General features: G+C 46.7%; 1 long non-coding RNA gene across 1 annotated transcript; it reads right to left on the bottom strand.

Annotated features, from left to right (window-relative positions):
* Positions 1-2,394: 2,394 nt before the first annotated feature.
* LOC144370026 (uncharacterized) lies at positions 2,395-3,987 on the bottom strand. Its single transcript, XR_013429954.1, has 3 exons — positions 3,863-3,987; positions 2,755-2,819; positions 2,395-2,534 (listed from the first exon to the last, which is right to left on the bottom strand). It is a non-coding gene; the product is annotated as an uncharacterized LOC144370026 (long non-coding RNA).
* Between the last annotated feature and the right edge of the window lie 4,378 nt (positions 3,988-8,365).

Raw genomic sequence — 8,365 nt, 5'->3', positions numbered from 1 at the left:
CATATTTCAATGTGGAAAACAAAGTAGAAAGTCTTCATGATCATTAGAACCCTATGCATGTTACATTAGCAAAATCATTGACACAAAACATGCATGCTAAACAATTTCTACAACACAGTTCTCTTACTCTTTAATAATCTGCTTGTGTCCATCAGAAAGATGCTGCATCCTTAATGACTTATTGCCACAGTCCCTCTAATGACTATAAGTGATCTGAAGGACAAAATACTGAAAAAAAATGAGCCTGATCTCAAAGTCCATAAAGCAACTGATGAGCAGTAAGAACAGCCTCCTGGACCCACGTGTGCCAACCATGGCTAAAAAGCCTCCTTTTAAAAGGAGAAACAGACTACAACAACATTCAGAAGAGCGGTGACATGTTGTACAATGGAATACATAAGCTGGCTTTCTAAATACCTGTCCTTTCGCCTCAGTCACCACAGAATACACTAAGATGATTATTCTGCACCTATTTTATAAATTCCATGAGGGAAAATTAATACTACTACCAAAAGAGGGGGTGGGGGGAATGCAGTGCCAAGGAGCAGCTCTTGATTGTGTCATCACCTCTAGGATTCCAGTTCTCCTTTAGCTTGACTTCCATCTCTTCCCATTTCTACTTAATTTACCGAGAGCCATGTTGCCTGCCTCAGAAGGCTGATCCTTGTAAAGACTAGTGTTGGAGTTCCTTCTAGGTCTTCCTCCTATTTCATCATACAAATACCTTGTGGCCATTTTTCTATATGAAAGGGTAGGCTGATTGACAAGCCCCCCTTACCAAAACAAACAAACAGACAAACAAAAAACATTGGTTTCATGTGAAATATGATATGGAACAGTTTTTGAAAGCTGTTCCATTTCCTTAATGACTGGTTGTCTCAGTTGTTGGGGTTAGGATCAAAATGAGATTTCCTGGAAATCTTTATCATTTCCCCAGATTTTTACTGCTGCAGTATGTCTCAGCTCCCCCTCCCTCCAATCCCTTTTTTTTTTATGTGTAACATGATAAATTTATTTATTTATTTATTTATTTATTTATTTATTTTTGTATTCATTTTTTTTATTGGTTGTTCACAACATTACAAAGCTCTTGACATATCATATTTCATACATTAGATTGAAGTGGGTTATGAACTCCCAATTTTACCCCAAATGCAGATTGCAAAATCACGTCGTTGGGCATTATGTAAAATTGTGGATGTATAACCTCCCTCCAATCCCTATCCCTTGGTCCCTTTTCTCCACTCATCTTTCCCACATTTCTTTTCTTTTTTGTTCTTTTTTTTTGTATATCAGAGGAAGCATACATGCCATATTTGTGCATCTCAGTTCTTTGTGGATGTTGATGTGTAGGTTTTTTCTTGATGTTTTCTCATCTGGTTTTGGTATGTGTGCAATGCTGGCTTTATAAATTTGGAATGTGTTCATCCCTTTATATTTCATGGAGTAATTTGAGGAGTTTTGGCATCAGTTCTCCTTTAAAGGTTTTTGGTAGACCTCAGCTGGGAGTCCATTCAGCCCTGGGTTTTTCTTTGCTAGAGACAATAATGAAAAGCCTTCCATCTCATTACAACTCATTGATCTGTTTGGGTTTTCTTTTGCTCTTGATTCAGTTTTGGTAGATCCTATTTATCTAGATAAGTATTCATTTATTCTAGGTTTTCCAATGTATTCGCGTACAAGTTTCAAAGTAGTCTCTAATCATCTGCTGAATTTCTGTGATATCTATGGTGATTTCAATTTTTTAATCTCTAATTTTAAAAACTTGGATTTTCTCTCCTTTTCTTTTGGTTATGTTAGCATGGGAGCTTATCAATCTTGTTTACCTTTTCAAAGAAACAGTGTTTCATTGGTCCTTAATTTTGTTATTTTTTATTCTCAAGTTCATTAATGTTGGCTCTGATCTTATTTCCTTCCTTCCTTCAGTGTTTGCTCCTCCACCATAGCCTGGCTTTTACACCATTTCCCATTTACACGGTGCACGATAGGGGCTTCCTCAGTAGAGGGCGCTGAAGTGACACTGCAGGAAGCAGAGGCCTCTGAGGTTAAGCTACTGCACCATTGCTCTGTGATGCTGGTGTGAGTCCATGTGAGGGCAGTGTGGATCAGGTGAGGGGATTCTCAGATCCTGAGGAAGGGTTTGGTCTCCAGGAAAATTTTCCAACACTTTCCAAGCTTATCTTAGGTGATGATGCCCTCCTTGTGAATGGTCCAACTGTAGTGGGAGGTACTGACTCTGAGTTCAGAACTTGGCAGTCCCTGGCTCTACCCATGCCCACCTGAGTGGTAGCATACCAACCACACTGCCTTTACCAGGCACATATTCTCAAGGGTCTCCCATCCCTTTCTGTTCAGAGGAAGCTGTGAGAGCCATGGCTGCTGCTCTCACAGGTAAGAAAGGTTCAGGTGGGCTGGGGGCAGGACAACCCTGGCTGCCCGTACATGTGCTCACCCATACTTACCTGCTTGTCCCCCAGGGGTGAAGACCTGGCACAAGGCAGAAGATGCTGCAGACTAGTGAAGATGCTTCAGACCTTGAAGAAAAATGTAGGTGGAGGATGCACATCTGGGAAAGCACAGCCAACTTGGGTGGGGGGCAATGGCTCCTGGAGGGGTGCTCCCTGGTGACAGGCACTGCCACACTATAGGTAGGCTCACCCAGGATAGAGTGCTGGAGGTGTGACCCATGAGTTTAGGGTTCTGGGAGTGGCAGGGGTGAATGCAGTGTGAGGATCCTCCAGGTTGGGGGCATACCTTGAGGTGTCTGTTTGGGACCCCATCTTCTGCAGGAACAGCTGTGTGGGTCTCAGTGAGGGGGCCTAAAAGGAAAGACATGCTCTTGGGGACAGGCAGATCTGTTTGGGGAGGCTGATTTTGAGTGAGTCTGCCAAGGAGGGCCCAGCCTTCAGCAAAGGAGAGAGGTTCAGTTTAGGGACAAAAAGACTCCCTCCTGCACCCACACATTCCTAGTCCCCAGAGCCACCACCAGGAGACAGAGACCACTTCTTAGGGGTCACAGGTCAGGGTCTATGGACTGCTCCTTTGGTAGGCAGGGTCCCCTCATCCTAACCACCTTACACAGGAGAATGACATACAGACTCCTGCTGTCCTGCTGCCCTTTTACTGTCCCTTGGGCCACCCTGGAAATTAGTCCAGCCTCTGGATTTATAGCCAGTCACCTCTGAGGTCTCTGTAGAGGTGGGGAACATTTAGAGTGCTGGGGGCTAATGATGGCATCTGCATGCCTGGACTGAGTGTACGTGGGTGCAAACATAGCTGTGTGTGTGTGTGTGTGTGTGTGTGTGTGCATTGTGTGTGTATGTGTGTGGAGTTGTGGCTGGAGTCTTTGTGTATGAGAATGTATGTGAACCTGTCTGCAGATGTCCAAGTGCATTTCCAGGCATTGTATGTGAATCTGTGTGAACTGTTTTTGTGAGTCTGTGTTTGTGTAATGCATGAGTATATATGAATTAATAAGGCTATGATTGTGTGTGTGTGTGTGTGTGTGTGTGTGTGACTTGCCCTTCTCTTGTCACCCCCCACCATCGCTCATCCTGGCACCCCTTTGCTGTCATGTTTGCATCTTGTGAGCTGTCAGCCTGAGATCTTGCATGGTGTAGACATTTTGGGCCAGCCTGGTGTGTGTGTGTGTGTGTGTGTGTGTGTGTGTGTGTGTGTGTGTGTGTTAGGGGTGGCATCATGTGGTGGATGCACTAAGCACCATTGAGGAGCTCCTTCCCATGCAGATGCAGATTGAGCACTTACTCACATGCTTTCATTAAAAGTACAATCCAGTCTGAGGACAGGTAGATACATAAGTTCCATGGCAGAAATGAAGGTCAGAGAAAGGGAAAGAGCTCACCGGTGGTGGTGGTCAGCTTGGTCTCTCTGAGGGGATAATGTTTGAGCAGAGCATTGAAGGAAGGGAGGACATACACTTCTTCAGGAAGGGTGTTCCTGGCAGAATTATCAACACCTGCAAAGACCTTGAGCTGGGAAGACAGAGTAGAAAGGTGGCCAATGAAACCAGAGCAGAGTGAAGGAGAATGACGATGAGGTCAGAGAAAGAACAGGGCCCACAATGCTGAGCCTCTTGGCTGCTGAAGACTTTGGTCTTCACTCTGGGTAACATGAGAGCCCTGGGGGAGTTTGGACCAGAGGAGGAACATGCAAGTATCAGGGACCAGTGGGGAGCAAGCACGGTCCCCAGGGTGTCAGGCTAGAGAGGAAACTTCTGCCTGTTCTTTGTAGAATTTTGACTCTGGGCTGGGAACCCCAGGCCCAGCCTCCACTTTCCAGCATGCGGAGGAGGTGTTGCAGAATTCTTGTCCATTGAATGGGTGCAGAACTTCCAAGAAGGACATTTCTGGGTCCCCTGAGTCTTGTAGGATTCACTCAGTTGAGCCTGTGTGTGGGCTCATGGGGCAGAACTTCTCATGAATAATGTAGTCCCACCCACAGGATGTGTTTTGAGGCTGTTTCATGCCTCTGGCAGCACAGCTCCTGGGTGCTTTGGATATTGATGGGTGTCTGGTAGCTTTGATCTCCATGGTTCTTAGTAGTGAGGGTGGCAAGAGGGGCCTGACTTTCTTGTTTGCTTGTGTCTCCTGTGCCATCCTGTTGGGTTTCCCTGCCAAAGCCTCATGGGGTGATGTAGTAGTTGGAGAGAGCATTTTGTCATGGGTTAACAAGTAGGAAAGGACACTTTTGTTACCCCCATGGGCCTGCAATTGCTAAGGCTGTGGACACTTGATGGAACAAGAAAAGGCCTGAGTCCTTGTTCCCAGGCCTCTGTCCCTAAAAATTATGTGACTCCTAGAAAGTCCCTGCTATTATCACCCTGTTCCTGCTTTCTAAGAAGAAGAGGTTTTTGAGCTGACCCTAGGGTCTAGCCACTGCCTGGAACCACCCTCTGTGACCAGGCCCTCTCTGGAATTTGCCAAAGATGCACTTAAAATATAATAAAACAGTAGCTGATAAGGCTTGCTCCCTGCCAGGAAGCCAAGGCTCACTTAAAGATATCCTTAGTAAATAAAGGCATAAAAGCAAACAAACAAAACAAAAATCATCATATGATACTGAGCCTGTTCTATAGAGAATCTAATTTAACCACCTCCATGCTCTGTGCAGTGAAGAACACACCTTCACTTGTGAATTAGGAGGCTGGGACAAGGAGATGGCAGGTAACTAGCCTAAGGTCCCAGAGATGGTGACTGGTTCACCCAGGGATCTGGCTGAAAACCCTGCTTTCCATTGATCTGCAGCTGGAACCAATAGCCCATAGGTGGTTGTGACCTATGCTGGGAGTTGGCAAAGGGCCAGACTTTGGAATCAGACAGTCCTGGGTTCAAACTGTGGTCCTGCCCAATTAGTAGCACTTGAACCTCTGGGATGACAGTCTCTTTCCCCTTATGCAGCAGTGTTGCTGACCTGTCCTAGTGGCACCATCTGTATGCAGGAAGGTGTGCTTGGCTCACTCCAGTGGGAGCAAGATGGACTCAGCTTCAGGGGGTCAGTTTCTGCCCTCTGCTCACAGATGACTTTGCAGATGCTTTCAGAGCATGAGCTTGATCACCTGGATAAGCCCTTGGTAGGGGTGCTGCAGGCCCCAGAGCTGTGCTATATGTTGAATGCAAGGGGGATTTCTTGATGTCCAAAGGGATAAGCCCTTTGGGGGGAGCCTCTAGCCCTGCTGTGAAGTTGTCCTGAGCCCTTGGGTGAGGGGTTTCCGAGTTCTAAATTTAGATGGGTCACTGTGTTTTTCCTTCAGTGATATGAGAAAATAGAAGATCAATATTTTTATGCTTTTTCTGTGCTGATGTTTTAGGAGCTCAGATTGTGGGTGTTCTTAGAGATGCAACAGTTGCTTCCACACTGAGGCCACAATGAAAAATCAGATAGCTGAGGCCCTTGGAGTCAGACACTCAGTGATACACTGGCCTTTGAAAGCATTCCTTGTAGTTATTCTTCAGTAAATTATGCTTAATTAGTAGATTAGAATTATAGAATCTTCCGTTCATCAAACCTCAATCCTAAGTGCTTTGCCTTGTCTCATATAATCTACAAGGCTGACTTCCTCTTGTGGAGGTGGAGGTAGCAACTCCTCTTTACAAGCAAGGAAGTTGAAGCCCTGAGGGTTTAAGCACTGAGGCAAGGCCACACAGCTGTGAAGCAGCAAAATGGGTCCATCTTTCAAATTGGATAAACTCTAACAAAATTAGCCAGAACAATAAGTAAACCAGCATAACTTTACAAGAGAAAAAAAGGCTGTAAAGTGGATTGCTTTGGTTCACATGTGTGGGAAGTATGGGGTGAATACAGATTCAGGCACAGCTTTATCCAGAGGTTGCAGTGAGGTCATCAGGACACTGCCTCTCTCCATCTCCCTGCTCTGCTTTCTCCTGCTCACTCTCTCTCAGTGGGGTGGTGGCATGTTGCCAAGCAGCTTTAAGGGCACAATCTGCTAGTTTGGCATTGGAGGAATAGACTGTATCCCCTGCCTAATGATGATAATGAAAGTCATGGGATTAGTGTGGCTGGGCCAGCCTGGGTCACTGCTTCTTTGTGCCCATCATGGTGGAATGGATTGATCTCAGTGATCAAGCCTCAAGGGACTGAGTCACCATATAAGAGAAAGAAATTGTCACCAAAAATATTCAAGGTTAAATGATGAGACAGGGAGATGAAAGCCAAGCAGGCAAGCCACAGATGTCCCCACTGAAGGGGTGAGAGCAGCTGCATTTAGAACACAGCCCCTTGCAGTAGAGGTGGCTGATTTTGCCCCTGTGCCTGTCTTTGGTCCTAAGTGCTGCCTGCAGGCTTACGGTTTGCCTGGTGTCCACTGGATCAGGTGAGCAGACCCTGATATTGTGCACAGAGACACCTACATGCTGCATGAAGAGAGCATCCCCAGCTTGCCAGGGTATCTCCAAGTGTCCAGAGTGCATTACCCAAATCTGGCTCACATTGCCCAGGTCTGAATCAGTGAAGGCAGGTATACCTAAGAACCATCAAATGTGGCTTTGAAATGACAGAAACTGATTTCTCACAGATCTGGAGGCTGTCAGGCCAAGATCAGGGGGCCAGGATGGCAGGGTCTGGTGCGGGCCCTCCCCCAGGTGGCAGCCTGCACACTTCTCATTATATCCTCACCCTGTGCCTTCTCCACAGCTTCTAAGCCCTCCTCTCCAGTCTTGGTGGAGCTGGGGAAACCACAGTGAGCACCAGAAAGGACCCTACACTCCTGGATTCCATGGTCTAGAAGAAGGGCCCTAGAAAGTAAAAGCAAACTGCTGAAGAAATAGGTAAAATTCAGAATTCAGGGGGGAGAGAGCATAAGGGTGTTCCTGGGTGGTAGTCAGAATGGGCTTCTCGGAGGAGGTGTTGTGGGAGCTGAGAATTTATTGATGGACAGGAGCTGCTGGGCCAAGAAGTGGTAAGTGCAGCACAAAGGCGCTCAGGCAGCAAGCAGCTGGCAGCCTCTGAGGGGGCAGGGGTGACATGGAGATAAGTAGGGACAGCCCAAGGACAGAGAGGGAGAGGTGGGCCACCCTAAATCTGAGTCTTCCCCCATGGCCTCCTCCTGAGGAGGTTGTAGGCAGGACTTCTGATCTGTGACCATCAGACACCTTCTCTATAAAGACCCCAAAGCCCCTTGAAGGCCATGCTGTGCTGAGCTTGGAGAGAGGCAATTTGGGAAGGAGGTGCTGGGTCTGTTTGCCCCGAGCTCTGGCTGTCTGCCCTCAGCTTCCCCAGTGCAGAGTGACAAAGCACACTTTTTTCTCTTCTTGTTTTTTTACTTGATAACTTTTTAGAGCACTTTTAAGCTCAAAATTGAGAGGAAGGACAGAGATTTTCTGAATGCCCCTGTCCCTGCACAGCCTCAGCTTCTGTCACCACCACTGCCCAACAGAAGAACACATTTGTTCCAGTTCAGAAACCCACATCATTGTCACCTAGAATCTTGGGATTACCTTAATCTTTACTCTTGCTGATGCACATTCTAGGGCTTGGACAGTTGTAGAATGACATGAACCTGCCTTTGGCCATGACCATGATGTTTACTGGCAGTGAGCTGAGGAAGCAGATATGTTGGCCACCTGGACAGAGCAACCTGAAGCTATGTGGGGCTTCACTGATGCAAAGTGAAGTCTCCTCACAGGCCTGATGGGCCTTGCCTCCCCAGGTCAGCAGCCTCATAGGGAATTTGGGAATGCTAAAAGAGACACCTACATTGCATAGTGCTATGAATCTTTGGGCTTACACGGTAAGCACTCACTTCCAGGAGGCACCCATAGGGGTTTGTTGAATGAGTGAATAAGTGCACTCTGTTCCAGACTTGCTGTGGGACAGGCTGGAATTGATT

This window comes from Ictidomys tridecemlineatus, chromosome 2, assembly GCF_052094955.1.
Source record: "Ictidomys tridecemlineatus isolate mIctTri1 chromosome 2, mIctTri1.hap1, whole genome shotgun sequence".
Lineage (NCBI taxonomy): Eukaryota > Metazoa > Chordata > Mammalia > Rodentia > Sciuridae > Ictidomys > Ictidomys tridecemlineatus.
Note: the sequence above shows the minus strand (reverse complement) of the source record. Positions and strands in the feature narration are given on the sequence as shown.